This window comes from Canis lupus, chromosome 35 (genome assembly GCF_003254725.2).
Source record: "Canis lupus dingo isolate Sandy chromosome 35, ASM325472v2, whole genome shotgun sequence".
Classification (NCBI taxonomy): domain Eukaryota; kingdom Metazoa; phylum Chordata; class Mammalia; order Carnivora; family Canidae; genus Canis; species Canis lupus.
Window position 1 is genome coordinate 6,924,838 of NC_064277.1, and position 23,302 is coordinate 6,948,139.

General features: G+C 48.0%; 1 long non-coding RNA gene across 2 annotated transcripts in view; it reads right to left on the reverse strand.

The window, feature by feature from the left end:
- The window catches only part of LOC112658799 (uncharacterized), a 46,692-nt gene extending 41,610 nt beyond the window's left edge, over positions 1 to 5,082 (reverse strand). For both annotated transcript variants that reach the window (XR_007408445.1, XR_003135978.3), the window contains exons 1-3: positions 4,977 to 5,082; positions 4,742 to 4,823; positions 4,112 to 4,166 (exon numbers count right to left, since the gene is read on the reverse strand). This is a non-coding gene — a long non-coding RNA (uncharacterized LOC112658799). The remainder of the gene's footprint in view (positions 1 to 4,111; positions 4,167 to 4,741; positions 4,824 to 4,976) is intronic.
- Between the last annotated feature and the right edge of the window lie 18,220 nt (positions 5,083 to 23,302).

Here is a 23,302-nt window from a genome sequence, read left to right on the forward strand (position 1 = left end):
CTCCCCCTCCCTCCTCTCCTCCCTCCCCCTCTGTTCCTCCTCTCATTTGCTCACATGCACTCTCTCTCTCTCTCTCCCCCAAATAAATAAATAAATAAATAAATAAATAAATAAAATCTCTACATTGTACACCTGAAACTAATATAACACTGTATGTTAACTATACTGGAATTAAAATTAAAAACTTAATAAAAGTATAAAATAAAATTTTTTTAATTTAATTTAATTTAAAAATTAAAAAATTTTAAAAATAAAATACTGATTCTAGTAGCCCTCCACTCTAGAGTTTTGATTCTGGAAGTCTGGGCCTGGGCCCTAGAATCTCCTTTCAAAATATACCCACGTGGCACTCAGTAGGAGATCATCAGACCCTTTGAAAAATTAATTACAAATAATTGAAATCCACAGATTATCCAAAAAGTTCCATTTTTGGCAATGATCTTTGCCTCATCCCTTCTCCTTCCTTCATTTTGTTTTTCATTTTTTTAAAAGATTGCATTTATTTATTCATGAGAGACATAGAGAGAGAGAGGGGCAGAGACACAGGCAGAGGGCGCAGCAGGCTCCATGCAGGGAGCCCGACATGACCCCAGAATCACGCCCTGGGCCGAAGGCAGGTGCCAAACCACTGAACCACCCAGAGGTCCACCTTCTCCTTCCTTCATGTCCTAATTTCGTCCATCAACCCTCGCCTTCCTCCCTCTCTCATATTCCTGCACCACTTCCATCTCCAAATGTGACCTCGCTCTGAGAGTCACTTTAGCATACCAGAATGTAGGCCTCCAAAAGTCTCTACGAAGTACACGTGCTCTTCCTCAGATAAGCTCGCAACATCTACTGAGCATTTTTCAGGGGCAAGGAAACCAGTGGTGGCTCAATCCTTTCTGTTCTCCCAGCCCCTCATCTGCTTCTCTTGACTCCATTCACCTTCACCATCTCATGCCCCACCTCAGGAGCATCCTACACCCTCATAGGCTTCTCATCAGGTATCCAACCCAAACCCAAGCCCCATGCTCATCTTTCTCCACTCCCTCTCCCTTCTTGTCCACATGCTTTACCTCTGTGGCCAATCTGATCCCACAGTTCCAGATATCTCCTTGCTGTGGCAGACTCCTAAGTCTCTCTGCTAGTCTGCTAGTCTGCCTCTACACCAACCATCTGCTCACCGGTACTTCCAAACCCCACACACGAAAACTCAAGTCACCCCTCACCTATGTTCCTGTTTCCTGTTTCTAATACACTGACCTTCCCTGGTTCAAGACCTTGCATGATCTTTGACATTCCCTCTTGGCCCCATATTCAATCCTTTACCATTTTTTTACTCACTTCTCCTTTCCTGTTTCTCTCTGTATGTCCCTTTCATTTACAATACAGGCTTTGTTTATGTCTTGACCTCAAACCTAGTCAAGGTTCCTTGGTTTCCAGAAAGAAATGACTGGTCAACCCAAGGAGATTATTAAAAGGCACAAGGGCATCTCAGGACACAGAATTGGAAATGTAGCTGGACCTCATGGGAAACAGGTTGGATCTGGAAGGCTTTGGGGATAAGGTTGCTGCTGCTTCCAGCTCCTTTTCCCCACTTGGCCCATCTGGTTCTTCTGCCTGGATCCCTTTCTGTAGATTTGTCTCATTGTCCTGCTTTTCTCCACCTAGACTGTTTATGTCCCCAAGTGATTGTCCCAATCTCTCATGTGCTCTTAGACTAAACTGTCTCTTTCATTTAGTCCAAATTTTGGAAAGAGAGGTTTGATGGACCACTGGCCAGCCTGCAGACAGCCAGATTTGCCATGAAGCCAGTTTTGATTCCAGCATCTGGATTAGTCCAGGTAGAATTATGGGTGTTAAGACAGATCAGCAGCATCTACTGATGAGGATTATTTCCTAGACAAAGAGGATGTTTAAAATGTACCCCACAAGGGCAGCCCAGGTGGCTCAGTGGTTTAGCGCCACCTTCAGCCCAGGGCATGATTCTGGAGTCCCGGGATCGAGTCCCATGTCAGGCTTCCTGCATGGATCCTGTTTCTCTCTCTCTCTCTCTCTCTCTCTCTCTATCAGATAGATAAATTAAAAAATCTTAAAAAAAAAATAAAATGTACCCCACAAAATTCTACTATAGTGGCTCCGGGAAGCTGAGTTACAAACTAGTGGCATGTCCAGAACCAAGATTTTACCTTTCTGTTATGAAATGAGAAAAATAACAATTGTGTATGTGTGCATGTGCATGTGTTTATGTACGTGTGTGTGTGCGCGTGTGTGTTAGAAGGAGGGACCATATGTTATATAAGATTTCAGATGTCCTTTTTGAGAAAGACTGTCCTTTATTCAGAGATAATGTCCTTTCTGCTTATGGAGGTCGACATGTCTTTGCACTTATGAAATGGTAGTGGCTTACATGGCTGTTTGTGCCTTTATTTAGCAAAATAAAATGTTGGGATGCCTCGGTCATTTACTTAAATTTGGGGGGAAACTTGGCTGGTCCATGAATGTCTTGGAGTGTCTTAGAAACATTATACTGGGATCCCTGGGTGGCGCAGCGGTTTAGCGCCTGCCTTTGGCCCAGGGCCCGATCCTGGAGACCCAGGATCGAATCCCACATCGGGGTCCCGGTGCATGGAGCCGGCTTCTCCCTCTGCCTGTGTGTGTGTATCTCTCTCTCTCTCTGTGACTATCATAAATAAATAAAAATTTTAAAAAAAAGAAAGAAACATTATACTATGCCTTGATTATTTGAATAGCTTTCTACACGGTCGCTCTGCTTTCAAGATCTCTTTCCCATCTACCTGAGACATCACTAGCAAGTTAATCTCTCTAAAAATTTTGTAAGTCTATTTCCTTGTTGAAGTCTTCAAGGGCTTTGCAATTATTATGAAATAAAATAGAAAGTCCTTGACCTCTAGAAACTAACTGCAACCCAAATCCCCAGCCCTTTCCCACTGCTCCCATCCACACCTGCCATGTGTTCCAGACAAGGCTCCTTCTTATCCTTCCTACCCCTGCCCTTTCCCACCACCCTGCTTTCCAAACTACCTCCAAGAAATCCTCTGATCCTCTCAGCTAAACTGAATCTTTCCTGACTCTGCATTCCTTTATTAAAATACTTCTACATTCTTAGAACACTTATTACAGTCTGTGTCATCGTGTGGTATTTGTGCATTTCCTATACATCCTCACTAATTGTAAACCCTTGGGGGCAGCTACCATGCCTATGGACCAAGTGTGGTGAAGGTGGTGAAGGTGGAGGCATAGAACACAGGATTCAGAGTATGGCTCTGTTCTGTGTGATTTTAAAAATGTCACTCAACTAGTATGAACCTCCACTCACTCATCTTAAACTGGAGAGGATAACTGCTCAGAGTCATCGTGTGGTGAGTGAGGTCACCCATAAAAAGGTGGTGGGTTGTAATCACAGATTTTTTTTAAAAAAGTGATTTTTTTTCTTGCTTGCATACAGTGGACAGTCATAAAATATTTGTCCAACTTAAGAACCTCATGAATGAATGAATACTGCAAAAAAGGAGGCTTACCTGGGGTCCAATAGGCGATCTCACTATAAAATTAATATTAATCTTCGTAGGTGATTACTGGGGAAGATTCCAGTAAAAGAGTTCAAAAACATTTGAGCAACACAACACATTGGAAGAAGTACCTCACTTCCCAAAGGGACCACCTCAAAGGATGATGCTCAGGTGCAAACACACATGTTGGCCTGTTTCTTTCTTCCTTCCTTCCTTCCTTCCTTCCTTCCTTCCTTCCTTCCTTCCTTCCTTCCTTCCTTCCTTCTTCTTTCTTTCTTTCTTCTTTCTTTCTTTCTTTCTTTCTTTCTTTTTCTTAAATGTGACTGCTCTCCTTGGTGACTGGCCATACCCCATAAATGGACCTATTTGCTTTTGATCATCTCTCTGTTCTCTGCTCAACCTTGGTAAACTGGCTAATGACCACCTAAATGACTCAAAATCAGACAAAAGATTGGGACATATGGAAACATCTGGATGGACCATCTACTGCTGAACTTCCTGTTAAGTAAAAATAAACATCTTTGTGAGAGAAGTCACTTTTTGTTCCTTGCTGCTAAAGACATCCTAGCAAACACAAAGTCGAGAAACCATCTTACCCTGTTCTTTCATATCCAGAAATCAGGCTGAGAGCCCAGAGGTGTTTCGGGATGTCTGTGGGCAGAAAGATTAGGGAGAGGAACCTCAGCGGACCTCACTGTTGTGTGTTGAGCCCTACGGTGCTGCATTAGGCATGACTCTAAATTCTGTAAGTGCCTACCTTCCCATGCACCTCACAGCATCCCTAGGAGAGAGGTGGCCTTACTTAGCCATTTATAAGCAAGAAAAGTGCTGAGAGGTTAAATCATTTGCTAATGTTACACAGCCATCAAATGGACTGGTGAGATTTTCTCCCAGGCAGGCAGACTCTAGAGTCCACCTACTTTACCACCGGTAACAGAAGGAAGGTCCCTCCAGGTGCCATTATTTGGGGACCAATCTGGCCTGGAAAGGTCCACACAATCTTCCCTTTTGGGCTCACTTTTGGGAGGAGGTGGGTGATGAAGGCTAGCCTGAAACTCAAGGGTGTCTGGTCCATGACTCAAGTCCTCCCCACAGTATCCAGGCCACACCCCTCTGTGAACCCTGGCTTCCTCCTTGCTCAGGCCCCAGCTCCACCAGGCCCACGGCCTCCCCACTTCTGCTCCTTTGGAACCCAAGGCTTCACGCGTTCCTTCTCACCACCGTACATGGGCCTGAAGCCTCCTCCTCCCTCAAGCACACTCTTGTAGATGCTTGCTTCACTTGATGCATTCCACCCCTGGACATCCTCTGGAGATGACACAGAGAGGTAGAGAAGAAAGATCAAAATAACTGACAAGAGTTCGGGGGAAAAGTGCAAAACCCCATATCCCTCCTCAATAAACAGCCACTAAAATTGCAGTGACTGTGCCCAATTTCAAAAGATGTGTTCATGGTCCATACATTTAAGCCTCATAAACATTCTGGTGAAGAGGTCTCGAACACATCTTCATTTATTAGGGAAATAAAATCTCACAAACACAGTAGCAATAGATTTAGAGTATTCCATTCTAATTATTGTCAAGGTAACAGAATGTGTACTGTCCTACCTGATAAAATATAGCTGTGGGACCTGCGCCCCAGGATTCCATCTCTCTGCTTCCATGACAATAAACAGTGATTAGATTTCTAATGTGCTCTGGGTGCTGGGCTGAGGCTCCAGGGAAATGAGCTGACATGATGTTTGGTTGGATGCTGAGAGATTTCTCATGCAGAACTCTTTCTCCCCCAAAATGCTCACACAGCACTTCAAAAACAATCATCACTGCTGACTGGAGGCACCAGCAGTTGGGGTGACCCTTCGTGTTAGCAACACCCTGAGACTTGGGGCTTCTACTACTTGGCTATTTCGGACATCCTTCTCATCTGTGTCTAGGGGTAAACCACTTGTCCTCCACACCAAGCACAAAGAGAGCTTGTTCCACTCCCCAAGACACAGCCACTTCTCAAGGCATCTTGTAGTCACCTCGTTCGTAGTCTAATTGTTCATTAGCAACTTTATAGGGAAGAGAATTTGCTTTATTCATCCTTGGAATCCTCACCCTTTCCCCATCCACTCCTTCAAAACTCAACCCTGCAGGTGGCTGGAGAACTTCCATCATTCCTGGAAGTTGAATGAACCCATGAGGGATGGAGGGATGGAGGGAGGGTGGAGGGTTCACCATTGGTGAAACGGTTTGTCCTCTCCAGGCTGAGGCTTCCCTCACAGACATCCTGTGTTCTTGTCTTCACCTCTTTCTCCCCATTTTGACTGTACAGGGACGGAGAGATGGAAGGAGTGTTGTCAATGATACACCAGCCTTCCTTGGGCAATCCTTTTCTGCTGTGTAAACCCTTTCAAAAACTGGCTTCTTGGTCTTTATGTGACCGGAAAATTTTGCAAGAATCAACTGTGGTTCTAAGAAAAGATTTTGCTAAGCGAAGTGAAAGCCCTCCCATGGCTGCCTGCAGACTGCTGGCAACTTCCCCTGTGCCACCTCGGGACAGACGAGGAAGCCCAGCTGAGCACCAGGATGCTGACTTGCCATGCCTCCTGCCCTTCGCAGGGGAGAAATGGGTGTGAAGATGGTCCGGGCCAGGAGCCCCAAGGCTTAGCGAGAGAGAGCTGCTAGCGGGCCTACCTCCACAGCTCTGGTTCCTCTGTTCAGATGCCCCCCAATAGTTTCTTCACCCCCCAGACATTCAGTTCACCCTTTTAAAAAAGGAAAATTCTGTGCAGATACCACTTCCTCCAGAAAGTCTTCCATGGGTCCTTCCAGCCAGAGCCAACCACCCTTTCCATCGCTTTGCCTAGGACCCTTTGTGTATAGCCCCATATGCTGTGTATGTTGTTGTATTTGCTGCTGTGTTAGGTCCTCCTGTTGACAGCAAACCCTTCAGGTCATTGACTGTAGCTTAATCATTTCATTCCCTCCACATACCTTCTTCCCCAATCTCTCTCTCTGTGCCCCTCTCTCTGCCTCTCCATCTCTGTTACTCTGTCTCCCTGTCTCTGTCTCTCTCACTCTCTCTCTCTCTCTCACACACACACACACACACACACACACACAGAGCAGTGCTCAAGACTTTTTGAAAGAGCCTTTTGAGCAGCGCAGAGAATCGCTCCTCCACTTCCACCGGGAAATCTGACTAATTCCCTCCACTGCTTAAATGGGAGAAGCGGGTTTCCAATTCTATCTGAAATACAAATACTGAGTTTCAGCCACACCAGTTCTGACCCCTTTTATGGCACAGGAAAATATTCCTCCTCTTTGGGACAGCTGCATTTTCCAAGTTACCTTTGAAAACAACACACATTAAAAAAATCCGAGTTGTTGGGCACCTGGGTGCCTCAGCGGTTGAGCATCTGCCTTCTGCTCAGGGCATGATCCTGGGGTCCTGGGATTGAGCCCTGCATCGGGGGCTCCCTGCATGGAGCCTGCTTCTCCCTCTGCCTATGTCTCTGCCTCTCTCTCACTGTGTCTCTCATGAATAAATAAATAAAATATTTAAAATATGCATCAATAAATTTTTTAAAATAATAAAGTAATAAAAAATCAGAGCTATACTTTTTCTTTTTGTAACTTTCTTTATGACCATATATTATTTGCTCACAGTAACGATCTGAGGACTCAGCTCCATAATATATTATATACCAAAAAAAAAAAAAAAATATATATATATATATTATATACCAGAGAAGCCTTGGAGAACTATCAACCACCCTTGCCAATTTACCAGTGTGGAAACCGAGTCCATAAGGGATGACATGACCTGCCTGTGATCACTCAGCAAGCTGGTGGCCCGGCCAGACCTTGGGCCAGGCCCCTGGCTCCACGGAGTGCTCTGCTCTCTGATTGGTAGTTCATTGCATGGTTCTTGTTTGGGTTTCCATTTTCTTTTTCTTTTTTTTTTTTTAATTTAAATTCAATTTGCCAACATATAGCGTAACACCCAGTGCTCGTCACATCAGGTGGCCTCCCCAAAAGCAGAATTGAAGATGTCAAATTTGAGGGCATTGTCAGGCCTCAAGATGCAACTAATGAAATAGAGAAAAGAGGTTGGAAGGGAGGCACTGCTCTCCTTGCTAAGCCTGAGAGCCAGGGCCTGCTGCAGCCTGCTTGGGCGGCCTCTCCCCCACCCCGGGGCCTGCGGGGCGCCCGCTGCCAGCAGTCCTATCCTGCCGGGTGGGTGCTCGGCTGGACGTGAGAGTGAAAGCAGCAAGCCTGACGCACATCCGGCTGCATTGTGGGCGCCACGCTCACCTTCTGTGCAAGGTGCTCCCTGTGCTTCAGCTCCCACGGGGAGCCCGGTGCTGGGGATGCCATGGGAGGCAGGCCACTGTGCCCAGGCCGGCCTGCTGGCTGTCTCTAAGCAGGCCCTCCCGCACCGCCCTCTCCGAATGACACCTTAGTTAAAAGCTGCCCCCACGGCCTCATTCATTTCCACCTCCCTTCCCTCCCCACTCCGCCAGCATCCCTGGGCATCCCTCACACCTTTTCCCTTTAAACATTATATTGAAGGATGCTATCTTTTGATTTTTCTTCCACCCAACAGAGAACAGGTCATAGCTAAGTATTAAAAGGGCATCTTGAGCACCCAGGCTGTGACAAGCTCCAGGTGACCCCGAGGAACCCGAGGAGAAGTCCCTCCCCACCCCCAACCGTGCAGGTTCTGCATTGATCGCAGGAGCTGCCAGGAGGGTGGCATGTTCTGCAGGACAGGTGGCCTCCTGAGGGGCCCAGCACCCACACGGATGAAGGGATGACTCCTGGTGGAGAAGAAGGTGAAAAGTGGTGGGTTCCTGGGTTTTCCCCTGCGCGCACAGGCGGAGCTGAGCCACAGCAGGCCCACGCCGGGGGCTGGTCTGAGCACAGACGTGGTTACAGAAGGCAGTGATTTTGGTGAAGAGAGGTAGTGAGGTCATCGCCCTCCCAGGTATGTCTTGGGAGAAGCATGTCAGGTGGGAGTTGGAGGATTAGGCTGCAGTGAGTCAGTCTGCACGAGAAGAGCCGGCCGGCTGGGAGAAGGAGGGGCAGAGGGCTGACGTGGCCAGGAGGCCTTTGCCAGGCGGGCCTGGGCTCCGCAGCAGCAGCTCTGTCGGTGCAAGTGAGGCTGCCCACCTGAGAGGGTCCCCTCCCTCAGCTTCCTCAGCCTTCCCACCCTCTGGGCTGCAGCCTTGGCAGTTTTCACATGGAGAAACTGAGGCTGGAGCCCCTCCAAGTGGAAAGGAGAGGAAGGAAGCCAGGGCGCTGTAAGCACCTGCTTGGTCCTTCGTTCACACCCAGATCCAACTCTCCCTTGCCCTGTGGGTCCCTGATTCCTGGTGGCGCTTCTTTCTAGTTCTTTCTCGAGCCCTCTTCTCTTTCCTCCCTGGAGCTGGGGCCTTTGGTGCCCCCCTCCCCAGCACATCTTCTCCACACTGCCGGATGTTACCACTGGCAAACACTGGCAGGAAGAAAGGAAACTGCAGGCTGCCCCTCCCGCTGCCACCACCTCGGGCCTGCCGGGATGCACAAGCACGGCGCTGGACTGGAGCTCACGGAGGAAGCAAGCACTGGGCCTTGCAGGTGTTAAATAACGATGCAGGTGCCCACAGGTGCCAGTCTTCATACAGGAGGCGAGGTGAGCTGCTCTCTGTGCCCCCCAGGAGCTGGGGCCGAGGGGGGTGGGAAGAACCAAACACTGACTCAGGACATGCCAAGGCCTTTCACTGGTCCCCAGGCAGGTCTGTGTCATACCCTCATTTTACAGATGAGAAAGCTGAGGCTCTGAGCAGCTGTCACAGGCCAACTTTGCACAGTAGCCCGGGGGAGCTGGGATTTGAACCTCGTCTCTTGGCATTGCCCGTGCCGCCCTCCAGGGAGCTCAGCAGGCAGCCCTGCCATAATTATGGGAAGAAGGTGGGAAGGAAGGCCGAAGCCACCTTCCACGTAGAGCCCCTGCTGTGGTCTCACCCTGCCTTGGGCGAGGGAAACCCAGAGAGCACAGAATCCTGCCCTGGTGCTGCACACACCCAGGACACACCCAGGACACATCCCGGGGCCGAGTGGATGCTTCTGTTGTGACAGCACCGAGGCTAAGGCGAGACCCGAGTGTCTCACGGTGCCAAGACACACGGTGGAACCAGGCTCCTCCTTCGGGGCAGAAGGCAGATGCAGCAAGATGACGCACATGGCTGGGCTGTCTGAGGAAACCTGGTGGTTTCAGTTCACACAGGTTTGGGGAGGCACCGACTAGTTTCAGTTCAGGACTAGTGAGGTGGGGAGGGAGCCTCTCTCCATGGTTTGGCTCAGCTATGAGGCACGTGGAGGAGGCCAGACCAGCCCATCCTGACCACATGTCTCTAAAGGGTCTGCCCCTGTGGGAGAGACCAAAATGCCCCAGGGGGAGGGCAGATTCTTGGTTTGTTTGGCCTTTAATATCCTGCAGACTGGATCCTATTTTTATTTCCCCAGAAGCATCTCAGACACAAGAGGGGCCATTTCAGGCTGGAGGGGAGCCACAGAAGGTCCCGAGTTCGATGTCAGAGTGATGGGGTGAATCTGGAGCGGGCAATCCTAGAAGGAATTCTTAATCTAACAATTGACTTATCTAAGAATGTGTGAGAGGAAGGAAGCAGAATGGGGTGGGGGTATCTAGCTGGCCAGGTTTTTAGGGCAAAGAGCAAGGGATGATGAGCTACAGGTCAAGGTCAGCATGAGGTCTGCGTGGCCCTGGCTGGATAGAAGGGCTGATGCCAACAAGAACCCCTCCCCCTTCTTGCTCATCTTCATCTGCTGCCATTGAAGAGCCTGTGGCATCCATAGAAACTAAAAGAGCCCGGTCTGAAGGTTGGGGATCCTCTTGCCCCTCTTTCTCTTTCTGCATTCGTCCCCTCATCTCTCTCATCTCCCTGCTCCCTCCTTCCTTTCCTCCACATCTCTGTCTTCCGCTGGAACACCCACCTTTGCCTGCCCTCCCTGCTCATGCCTACTTAAAATGAGGACACGTGTCGGGGACACTCTGCTATGCTAACTCAGGGCCCTGCAACTTTGCCTGCTGTTGCACAAACTGCCAGTATTCTGTTCTTTCAGCCAATTTTTAACTGGGCATAAGACCACCAAGAATAAAGACCACATTTTATATCTAAGTGTGACGCTAGGACTAACTTCTGGCCAAAGTGAGGTCAGCAGCAAGTCTGCCATGTGCTAACTTTCCTTTCCATCTTCCTTGTTGGGAGGTATATGGACAGGATGGCTGGAGCTCATGCAGCCATTTGCCCTATGGAATATACCACAGGCAGTTTATACACCTCCCAGGATTTGTTCAAACAGCTTTCTCTGTCAAGGCCACTAATAATCTCCTCTCTGAGAGGACCACCTGACACCAACCTTAGTCTCGTCAGCCAGCGGAGGGTTTGGATTTTCTAAAGGGAGGCTGACTGAGTTCCATGCCATCTTGTTAGGGTGCCATGACATTTCACCTGGTTGGCCAGGCTGGGCCCATTGTGGTAGGTGTTCCTGATTGCTCACGTTGCTTGCAGGTCCAACCCAATAGCACATTGCTTCATGCCTCCCATCACATCCCTTTCACCTCCTGCCCTAGGGCTTCCCCAGGGATGCCGAGGAGCAAGACACTGGGGGACCTGCTCACCCGAACAGGTACACTGTCCTCCAGGCCAGGCCCGTGGGGCTGTGGATGAGCTGGGAGGTGGAGAGCCGCGCTGACTCACACACTCACCAGGCGGCTCCGTGTGCCCTGGTTCTGCTGCTCTTTGAGACCTGACTCTCCTTGCAGGAGAGGCCGGACAGCGCCGCCTGGAAGCGCAGGGATCCTGATGTCCTGTGAAGTCAACTTTGACCAATGGGAGATGTAACTGACTGACGGGCAAATCCCTCCCACAAGGCCCACAGGCCTTTCTGGAAACATCCCACGAGACTGAACACTGGCTGCATTTGCTAAAAGCTGTGAGCAGCTTCATGACACAACCCTTTGCATTACACCCTCTCTCCTTTGCCTGGCTTGCTTTCCTCCCGCCCCCCCCCCCCTTGTTTTCTGGGGTTGTGCTCTCCAATAAAGATGCATTTGCTTTTGCATCACGCTCTGGTTTCTGGGGCTCCTGGGCTGAAATAGGGAGACACTTGGGGGAGGGCACAGAAGCCGTGCAGAGGGAGCCCAAGCCCAGGGGACTTCCTCACCCCCTTCCTGGCTGCATGCTCTTTGTTTGTTTGTTTTTTTTTTTTTTTTTTTTAATTTTTATTTATTTATGATAGTCTCACAGAGAGAGAGAGAGAGGCAGAGACACAGGCAGAGGGAGAAGCAGGCTCCATGCACCGGGAGCCCGATGTGGGATTCGATCCCGGGTCTCCAGGATCGCGCCCTGGGCCAAAGGCAGGCGCCAAACCGCTGCGCCACCCAGGGATCCCTGTTTGTTTTTTTTTTAATCTGCGAAACAAATGTCTATCACATTTAAGCTACAACTATTTTGGCTTTTTTTTTTTTTTTTTTTTGTCACTTGCAACCTTGCCCTAATACATGCAGCTGCTCAGGAGAACCACTTCTGCACTGCCCAGCCCATCATTAAAATATTTGTATCCCTTTCTCTTCATATTTCAGTGTCACTGGCATTGACTTATTCTGAGCCATACAACACTCCTATAAGGCAGGCCGAACAGGTGTAATTATTCCTCTCTATTCACCACGGTTCCCACCCAACTCCCTCCTAAAATGAAAAGGAAGTGAGATCTCTTGGAAATATATGGTTTGCCTGAGGGCAAGAACCAGTAAGAGAAAATCCCTGGCCTCTGGCTTCCAGGCCATTAAACCAGACTGCACCATCATTTCATCCCCACCCTTCAGAGGTCACACAGTTAGGGAGTCAGCAGATTTCCGGTTCTCCTTGCAGGCACACCATGGACCACCTTTCCTGCCTCCCTTGAAGTTAGAAGTGGCCTCGTGTCTGCCTGAGGCCAAAGCAATTCATACAGAGGTGGCGCGCTGCAGACAGAAGCTCTAGGAAGCAGTGGGGACCACTGGGCATTTTCTTACAACTGGCCTGGGGACCAGTAGAGCCGGGGATGGCCCTTGCCCTGACCACCCCCAGGTACGGAGAAGGGCCCCAGCCTCCTCCTAATGGCCATGTAATGAGAAAGAGAAGCAAACCTTTTGAGTTTTAAGCCACTGAGATTTGAGGGTGCTTGTTTACTGCACCGTAACCCAGCCCGACCTAATACATGCACGAAAGGGGCAGGTCCCGTCCAGAGATTCGAGCTTATTTTGATTTGTTTTTAGAGGGGACAAATCAAAGCCAGTACTATTAAAATATCAAAGATCTTCTCAAATTCCAACAACCCTGAGATCCTCAGGAAGGGTGTGTCTGTTAGTTGAAGCATTCACAGCAAGAGTTCTGGAAAACCCTGGAGATGAAAGCCAAGGATGTGCTTCCATTTCAGCACAGGCCCGGGCCAAACAGAGTGGTTTCCAGGCTCCTGCCATCAAACGCAACTGCTCCCCTGACATAACTGACAGTCAGATGAAACCTTCTGACCCACCCAAATTGGTTTTTTAACAAATATTTTTGTATCATGCAAGGACTTTATAGTTTTATTCTTGAGAAGAGACAAGAACAGCAAGGGCAATAAGCACGGCTCCATAATTCTCCTCCAACTCTGTAAAGAAACCCCTCTCCACTGAACCCCATCAGCTCCCTGGCCATTCTGCCCCTTGGTGGAGAGAGATGGTAAAGAGGGAAATAACTCTGTTCCTCCTGTCTGGAACCAGCACAGCTCCCAGGAAAAAGATCCACTGATTCCCTTTCCAGTGCCCATGGACGTATCTCAGGATGAGAAGAAGGAATTTGCCTCCATGGGGGGAGAGGGGCAAGACAACCCCAACAAAGCCTGCCCCTTCTTGGTGAAGCCTTGACAAGACCATGATTGCATTTTCTGTCCAAACCTTTGGCCCAGGAGAATTAAAACACAGTGAAAGGACATGGACTCATCATCATCCAAACAAGAAGATGGTTGCTTCTTTTGAGTTTGTGATCTTTGTGAAAGCTTTGTGACCACAGCTCTATTTGGAGCTAACCCCAGACCAGCCTAGAGTCCCCAGGTGGACGTCCTCATGTCCAGCCTCTGTGTGCCACCTTCTCATGGTCTGCACACCCCCTCCTATCTATCTCTGCAGCCCCTCAGGACTGCACAAGCCCACCTCTTGCATGCAGCTCCCAGTCACTTAGCTCTCTCCTGGCCACAAAATCTCTTAACACTCAATTATATAACTAATAGTCCCACATGTGTCATGCCATTGTCCAACCTCATTGTTAATCATGCAGGGCAGGAATCAAGCCTCGTTTTCTCTTATTTCCATGCTCTCTTCCCCACAAAGATTTTGCTGGAGGCATAATAGTCATTCAACAGGTACTCGTTCTGCTTCGTTTCCCATGGAGGCTGAACCCAAGGCTGCTTTCTATTCATAACCTTTTAGAATAAATGTTAAAGGGTCAAAGCACTGACAACCTACTCTTTGCAGAATTTTTTTTTTCGGGGTATTTTTCTCTGCCAAACACCAGTTCTCAAAAAAAAAAAAAAATTTTTTTTTTTAAATCCTAAACCCATTTCTTTTGGGGAAATGACCCATATGCATCTGAGCCTTTGACAATGAGGCTGTTTTTTGCAAGCTCATCTGAATGTCTGATTAAAAATGGAAAGATCTTTCCAAGGCTAAAAGCATCAAAGCTGACCAAAATTTAGAAAATCTCTGAAAGAAAATCCCACACAGAGTTCCACTGCTTCTGTCCTGAGCCACTATTGTCTGTCATCTCTCAACTGGGTTATTGTGAGAGATCCTTGGTTTGTGACCTGCCTGACAGGGCTACCCCTGTTTCCTACTGAGGAGAGCTAGCTGCTGCAGTATCTGTTCTATAATACAAATCTCAGTGACTAAGGCCCTTCCTTAAAATCTTTCAATGCTATCAAACTCCTTAGTGTGGTCTATGAGACCCTCATCACCTGCTCCAACCCCATCTCCCACCTTCCCCTCTCCGTAGGCCAAGACTTATTACAGCACTTTGGAAGATGCCCTGGGCTCTCTGACCTGGAGTCCTTATACTTCCTACTTTCCTCAGCCTGGAATGCAATTCTCAGGCTCTCTTCTCTTCCACTCTGTCTCCATTTAGAAATCAGCTGCCTCCCTTGAGCCTCCAAGACAGACCCCTCCTCACAGGTTAGCACGCTGCACCAGGGCGGCCTGCTTCCTCACCTACATTCCTCCCTACACAGCTCATAGCCCACATTCACCCGGCGTACACATCCAGTTGCCTGCGCCCTGCCCCACTTTCATCCTTGCCTCCTTCTTTGAGGAAAAGGAATATTGGAGGGATGAAGAGCAGAAGGCTCACAAGTAAAGTTAATTTTCAGCAAGTTAAAAACATGTGTCATGAGACACCACAATACAAAAAACAGGAAAAAGGGAAAAAGAATTATCATCAAACATATTCCGTGGATTTATGTCAATGCACAGTTGAGTTGTCTAACTGGGTTTGGCCATAAAAAGAGATGGACGTGACTTACACAGTGCCAGGAATTCTGGGCACTAGAGGAAAACGGGACATGCAAACTTCCTGTCCCCTCAGTTTGGGGGCAGGAGGGTGGGCACCCTGGTCTACAGACCATCATGGCTGCTGAAAGGCCGCCAAGAGCTCTTCCACTCTTGGGTTGCCTGTTAGTCTCAGACCTTCATACCCTGTTTGGAAAACTACTGCATCCAGATTTTATTTATTTTTATTTTAACTATATTAATCTTTTTTTTTTAATTATGTTCTGTGTCAAGCCAAATCGGTGGTTCTTTGTGGGTGAGGTACAGTGGATCATGGAAACTCACGTGCATTTAGTGGGGGAATATCAAGCACATGCCTTTCAAGGAAAAGATAGATGAAGACTTAGTGTGCCCCCTCTGAAGGACCCCTCACACCACCTACTAATTGCCTGTCTACTGGCCAGTGAAACACATCCAAAAGTAGGCTCATGAGGATGGCAAGTGTGTCCAGACAGCTCCCTGTGTTTCCGGATTCATACTGGGTATAGTAGATGCTCATGGTAGCGTCTGTTTATAGTAATAACTTTTTTTTTTAATGAGATGGTTAAATATGTAAGGATCAGTACAGTGGATGAACAAAGTTAAAATGAAATAAAGGATTGAAACTCAAATTATAAACCAAAAGGAGCCTTTTTTTTTTTTTTTTTGAGAGAGAGCTCATGTGTGCCAACGGTTGCAGAGAGGCAGAGGGAAAGAATCTTAAGCAGGCCCCACGATCAGCATGGAGACCAATTCCGGGCTCGATCTCACAACCCTGAGCCAAAATCAAGAGTCAGATGTGCAACTGACTGGGCCACTCAGGTGCCACCGAAAGGAGGCTTTGAAGTGTGATGGAGGCTCTGCTCACATATAAGAAGGTAGAAAATGCTGCTGTGAGACCGGCTGGAAATAGGTACTTGGGTAACAATGGAAATAAAAAGCGCTTAATTGCATCAGCTGTCACAATGACAAGCAAAAACCAGAGATAAATACTGCAGACCTTCTCTCCAACCCCATTAAATCCTAACTGTCAGAAATAAGCACAAAAACAGGACAGTCCTCAATCAAGCCATCTTGCTCCATAGCTACAAACCATTTGGTGGCAAGACAAGAATTTTCCATCTATTCCTCAAAACCGGCAGGATCAGAAATGACCCCAGAAGTTTCAAACAGAAGGAATTTAGTATAGGGAATAGATTACAAAATACTGGAAGGGCTGGGACCATGCGGGGGAAAGATAAAGTTATCCAGAGATAAATAACATGAGGAATCTGCTACGAAGTCTAAGGCTGAAGTCAAAGAACAAAAAATAGAATCACCTTGAGCCCACAAGGGCATCCTCTAGGGCTGCTGGAGCACCTGCCCCTCACTGCCGCCACCCTGCAGCAGGCCAGGACCCCACATTCAGCTGATGCAGGGGGAGCCGGGACCCCATGCTCTCTTCCTGAGGCTGCACATTATTGAAAGAGCACTGTCAGTACAAGGACCACCCCCCCCCTCCAAATTTGCAGCCACTGCCACCTTCAAAGGAAATATGACAAAAAGACATGCCTCCCTCCAATCGCCAGACAATGCCTGCCATTGGAAGACACCAACAGACACTGAAAAGAAAAGGGAGTCTGGACCATGTAGTTGGCACACTTCTAGTTCCTTCCACTACAGAAGAGAGCACGAAAGTGTGGGGACAGAGAGAGGTGGGATAGGTCCAGGGCACACCTGCAGTGTGGGGATATCCAGGTTCTATACAACCGATGTAAATGTGTGTGTGAAATGTGTATGCAGGTATAGGTAAAGGTGAGCACACACACCTGTGTCTGAGAAGCAAGGGATTATTATTAAATTAACACGCTCCCTGTTCAGTCTAGACATGTCTCAAAACAACTGCTTCAGTTATGTCGTTGGGCTAAATAATAGCATCCTAACCACCCAGGGAGAGATGTGTTGCCTCAGTCTAGTGATCACCACTCATTAGCACAACTCCCATGGGCAGGCTGGTCCCTCCGAGGCCTTTCGACAGCTCATGGTGGAGCAAGCATGAGGCCTCCCTACGCTCACATGGAGTAAATACGCAATTCATCACTCCCAGTTCTCAGAGGATTTTCAATATTAAAAACAAACTGAATTATGGTGTGCTCAAGGGAATAAAATTCCCAAAACACTTTTGATCCTGGCATTATTCAAGAGAAATTTCTTCTCCGGAGACTTTACATTAAGATACATTTTTTAAAAGATTTTATTTATTTATTTGAGAGAGAGAGAAGGCACGAGCAGGGGGAGGGGCAGAGGGAGAGGGAGAAGCAGGCTCCCCACTGAGCAGGGAGCCCAATGCGGGACTCGATCCCAGGACCCCGAGACCACGACCAGAGCTGAAGACAGACAACTCAATCAACTGAGCCACCTAGGTGCCCCATGATACATTTTTAAATACTGAGAACTTTTAAGTAATATGAATAAGAAATATACTTTGAAAATAAGAAATAATAAGAACTTTGCACCTGAGAGGCTCAGCTGGTTCAGCATTTCGACTCCTGATTTCAGCTCAGGTCATGATCTCAGGGCTGTGACCCTGATCCCCACGACCACCGATGGGCTCTGAGCTCTGCAGGGAGTCTGCTTGCGATTCTCTCCCCCCTCCTCCTCACCCCTACCCCTACTTGCACGCATGCTCTCTCTCAAATAAATAAATAAATCTTTAAAAACAAAAAAGGAAATAAAAAGAACTTTTAAAAAAATCTCTCTGGAAAATTTTCTAAATGACTTCCTGAGAATTTCTTTTTCTTTTCTTTTCTTTTCTTTTTTTTTTTTCTTTTCTTTTCTTGGCTTGGTTTGGATTAGGGTATTGGGAGGGGACTCTGGTTTTTTTTTTTTTTTAATTTTGAAATAATTCCACATTTACAGAAAAGTTGCGAGAATAGTACAAAGAACTACTCTATGCCCTTCACCCAGATTTCTCCATTTGCTCCCTCTTTCTCTATCTTCCTCCCTCTCTCCTCCCCCATCTCCATTAGTTCCCCTTCTGAACTATTTGGAAGCAAGCTGTAAACCCGATGCCCCATCACACTCCTACATACTGCTGTGTATTTCCCAAAAACAAAGACAGTCTCCTATATAACCACAGTACGATCATCTCCAGCCAGAAATGGACTCTGGTACAGCACCACCACCCAGACGAGAAACCCCATCCCAATTTCACCATGGGCTCCAACCATGTCACCTTTTCCTTTCTGGTTCAAAGCCCAATCTAGGATCATGCCTTATATTTAGTCGTCATCAGTACGGAAGCCCCACAGCCTTTCCTTGCCTCCTCTGTCCTCAACAATCTTAAGAGCATGACCTTTCCTTCTGTGGTTGACTCCCAGTGGAGCCAGACCAATCTTTCTTCTTGGCCAACCTCAGGAGTGATGCCGGCTGTCCTGGAGCAGCACCTCTGGGGCACCCTGGGCCTCTACATCCTACTTGGGGTATTGTCCCTCTTGGTCCTCTGGTAGGGTGAGCCACCAGGTTTCTCCCACCCAAAATCTGCCCCCACTTTCAGTCTGTAGCTGATAGAGCTTTGTACAGAGATCCTCCCAGAGAATGCTTTGCTGTCCAATCACAAGATACTCGTACCTTTTCACCATGCTCAGTCCACACCTCCTGCAGATTCCCTTTGAATATTTCCAGCCCCATTTGACCTGCTGTGCACTTTAATTGATGCTGCAAGAACGTGAAGCCCAGGATTTCCAGGGACTTGCATGCCAGTCCTGCCTTAAGGACTGAGCCTCAGTTCCCAGATCCATAAACTGGCCCTAAATGGGCACTAAGGAGTTCTAAGTTTCCTTCCAGCTTTCACATTGCACAATTTAAGTTCTAATTCTGCCTGGAGGCCCCTGTGTCTGCACTATAATCAGCTTTCTGGCACCAGCCCTTCACATTATTAATGGAGTGGGGGTGGGTTGTTTGGGGAAAAGGTAGCTCCCAGATCCTTCAGTACAATGGGCAGAGGAAGGGAGCAGGAGATTTAGCCGTGGGTGGAGAATGGCCACATGAGCTCTGACCTCCTGTCTTGTCGAGTCCAATCTTTGGGGAGCGATTCTGACTCTTATACTATTGGCAGTTCACGATCGCATGAAAATGATCATACTTTTAACTGCAAGAGAGGAGGCCTTCAATTAGCTCCTCTCCTTGTCTGCTTGGTAAATTAAAACAGAATGAAAAAGAGAAAGTAGATTAGCAGTTGCCCATTGATGCCCAGGGACAGGAAGGGGACAGCTAAAGAGAATAATAATTGAATGATTTTCTTCTTAAATCATAAAAATGTTCTAAAATGGATTGTAATAATGGTTGAACAACTCCAAATATACTAAAAACTATTGATTTGTAGACTTTAAATAGGTGAATTCTGTGGCATGTTAATCATCTCAGTAAAGCTATTTCACACACATACACACACATACACTCTACACTCTGACAAACTCTCAGACACACACACGCGCGCGCGCGCGCGTGCATGTTGACAAGGAGGTACCATCAGAGAACTCTGCTCTCTGTGCTGATGGAAGACCTTGGGAGAGATCATCCAGATGTGGCCCCAGGTGAGGTCAGGTGAGACCAGAGAAGGGTTGGGGACAGGGAGAGCACTCAGGTGGTGGTGGTGGGATGCAGGGAGAGCTGGTGTAAAGACTAGAGGATGGGGGGAGGCCCATGAGCAAAGTATGTCAGGTGCCCCGCTGGGTAGATATGACTGTATTGGTAGGACTTAGGGTCCTTAAGACTTAGGGTCTTAACTGGTAGATCAGGAAAGAGATAACCTCACCCCAGATTAAGTTATGTAGGGATTTCTGGCAAGAAGAGGACCCAGGCTGCCCACAACCCCTCTGCCCTACTGGCTCTGGAAGTAACCCCTGTATCTTCAGTCCCAGGTGACCTCAAGGCTTCAAAGAAGTAGAAAGTGGATCCTTCTCTAAAAAAAAAGATAGATAGATGATAGATAGATAGATAGATAGATAGATAGACAGACAGACAGACCTTAGGTCAATTCTAAGGATAGAATAGTGAGGTTATTACAGAGAATCCAAAAACAATTTTATGTTTTGGGTGCAGCTGGATAGCTGAGTCAGTTGGTTGTCTACCATCGGCTCAGTTCATGATCTTGAGATCCTGGGATTGAGCCCCTCATCCGGCTCCTTGCTCAACGGGGAGTCTGCTTTTCCTTCTGCCTCTGACCCTCTACCTACTTGTGTTTCTCTCTCTCTCTCTCTCTCTCTCTCTCTTTCAAATAAATAATTTTTTAAATGATGTTTTGGGTCTTAATCTGATAAATTCTCAGTTGTGTGAGGGTGACAAAGAACTTATGGCTATGCCTGACTTCTTCATCCATAATGGGCATAGAAGCTGTGCTTTCTTAGTGGGATTGTCATGGAGTTGAAAGAAGAAAATGAACATAAAACATTCAATCGAATGCCTGATGCATAGCAAGTGCTCGGTAAATGTTCACTGTTGTCAGTCTTCATCTGTCTATTAGGATTATGAACTCCCCATGCACATAAGGAAACCAAGAGCCTAAAAGTGGGGGCTGTGATCCGGGTCCGGACCCCGTTAGGTTGTGTTGTACAGGCTGTGCACTGGGAAAGCAAAATATTCACCCTGAGGCTAAGTCAGAATAAGCTCTTCCAAACTCAATGACCGAGATGCGGATGGGGGTTTGCTGGAATCCCGACACAACCTGGCGTGAGGGGAGTAAATCAGAGATATGAGGTCTCAAAGATTTTTCCAGGATTCTGCAAAAGAGGCACTTGGATGGTGGCTGAACGGGACCCTGGGGGCGGGGGTCCTTAATTAGGAACACGTGGGTGCCAGGCACAGAAGCCTTTCTTTGGATTTCCATCCTCTACCCAGAAGCTGCTGCTGACTGATGGGGAATCAATGAGAACCATGTCATTGCAATCTGGAGCCCTCGCCGGATACAGAAAGGCAGCGAATAGAAGAAACCAAGATGCTTTGGCTTAGAAACAGCAAGCGAAAGCACTCCCTACAGAAATTACCTGGGGCCAGGCAGGGGGACGAGGAAGGAGCTTGAGGGTGACTCAGGGGCTGGGCCGAGGAGCAGGGTGCGTTGATTTCAGTGGGCCCTTCGCAGGTAGAGGGACAGGTGAGGCCAGACTCTGACTCTGAAATCTTTTCTGGAAATGAGGCACCTCCCTCCCTCTGAACTCATTTCCTTTCAGGCCATATTCCAGCTAGTATTCCTGTTGGAATAGGAGCCACCCCAGCACCCAAGGTGCCTCTGGGGACTAAGTAGGACCAGTCCCTGGCTGGCAAGCTGCCAGGACCACTGAGGAGGTGGGCTCCCAGCCTCCAGGGAAACCTCTGTGCTGCCCTATCTCTAGGTGAGCCCAGGAATCCTGCGGAGGAGGAAAGAGGGGTGCGGGGGTTGGGGACAGGAAAGTAGCTCAGCTCTGGTTGCACCGGGCACGCCCTCATCACCCATCACCGGCGTCATATCTTCTCCGGAGCCAGAAATCCGCCCTCAGAGGTGCACACAAAGCTGGCATTTAGAGGAGCTGCGCACACACACCTCAGAAAGCAAAATCCAACCCTGTGGTCTCAAAAGAACCAGCCTTTCCTTTCAAAACAGCACAGCTCTGAACAGCTGTCTGGTACGTCTGTCTCTTTCAGCTCCGCCTTTCGCTGCTGCAAATGATGAGGCCTTTATGGGCAGCCCTGGGACCCCAGCAGAATGGTTCACAGGTGAGGGTTTAGAAAATCAACATCTCTGTCTTTCTGCAATCCCAGCCATTCTGATGCTCAGAAGTCAAAGGAAAAACACCCCAGACAGAAGACAAAAAGCTGCCTTTTCACACCAATATATATTTGGGGACTTTTGTAGCTTACTGACAAAGACCAGGCAAGGGACAGGCACCTCCCATCATGACGCCTGGGGCAGCTCTGCTGAATCAAGTAAACGCAGAAAACAACAGGGGAGGTTACCTGAGACCTGTGTTCATCGTTTCCACATCCTAAAAGCTGGGCTTGGGGGAGAGCAGCGGTTTGGAGTCCTTAGCCTGGGGGCAAATCCGCCCCAGAAGTCACTTACTGAAGGGAGACCCTGCAGTCAGTACTCCAAGCAGCACAGAGCCTGGCTGTGAATGGGTCAGAGCCTCAGTTTCTTATTTCATAAAATGGGCATTGCAAATTGTAGCTGCGTACAGTTATCACACAGGAAGTATTAAAGACAGTGCTTAGGTGGGGAAGGCCTCTGCGTCAAAGAGGACTACGTGGTCCATCTTTTGGAGTTTACAGATGGGGAAAGTGAAATGCAGAGAACTGGAGCTGACATCGTTCAGAGTCTAGCCCAGAACTTAGAACAGCAGGCTTAGAGTTATTACTATTATTAATTATGATTACTAATCAATCAAAAGAATCCTAGGTAGTGATTTTTTTTTCTCAATTAATGCAGGGGTTGTGGCCAACTATGTGGGTCCTCGCCAGCTTGGGGACACATCCTCAGCCCCAGCAGGTGGGGAGCTGCTGGAGGAGACTGGAGGACTCTGTGGCCACACTATAGATCTAGCCCTGCTTGTCCCTGTCCTGGGCTTCCCAGGGCATTCTATCAGGGAAAAGCAAAGCAAGCCACACCGAGCTCACTGCATTCCAGGACAGCCCTGTGGGTAACGGAAGCCTAGAAAAGCAGAGAGATTTTCCCAAGACTCCATGATGTTTGAATGAGTAGCTGGGTTGGGACCCAACCTCTTGTTTCCTGGCTCCAGGCCCAGAGTTCTTTCTCTTGGACCACGAATCCTTGACTTACATGCCACTGCCCCTAAAAGAGAAGGAAATGTGGGGGCAGGGTGAGCAGAAAGGTCCAGGAACAAAGTGGACTTGCCTGTCCTACAATTCAAGGAGAAAAATGTGTATTGGGCTGAGGGTCACTTAGGTGTACAAAGACTATTCTGAAAGGATTAAGTGATTTAAATATTAGAAGCATCCAGATTTAGCTAGCCGACACACAGTTGTGGGCTTACCCCACTACTAAGAGGCACAGGTTTGCTGGGACATAAAGAATAAAAATGGGAAATGTATATTCTTCTAGAATGTAGTGAACCATGCTTGTTCATCAGAAGTCCTGATCAATGAAATGATTCGCTCACCCACATAAGAGAAGGAATAGAAAACATTTAAGGAAATTTGGAATACTGAAAAATATTTATGTATTT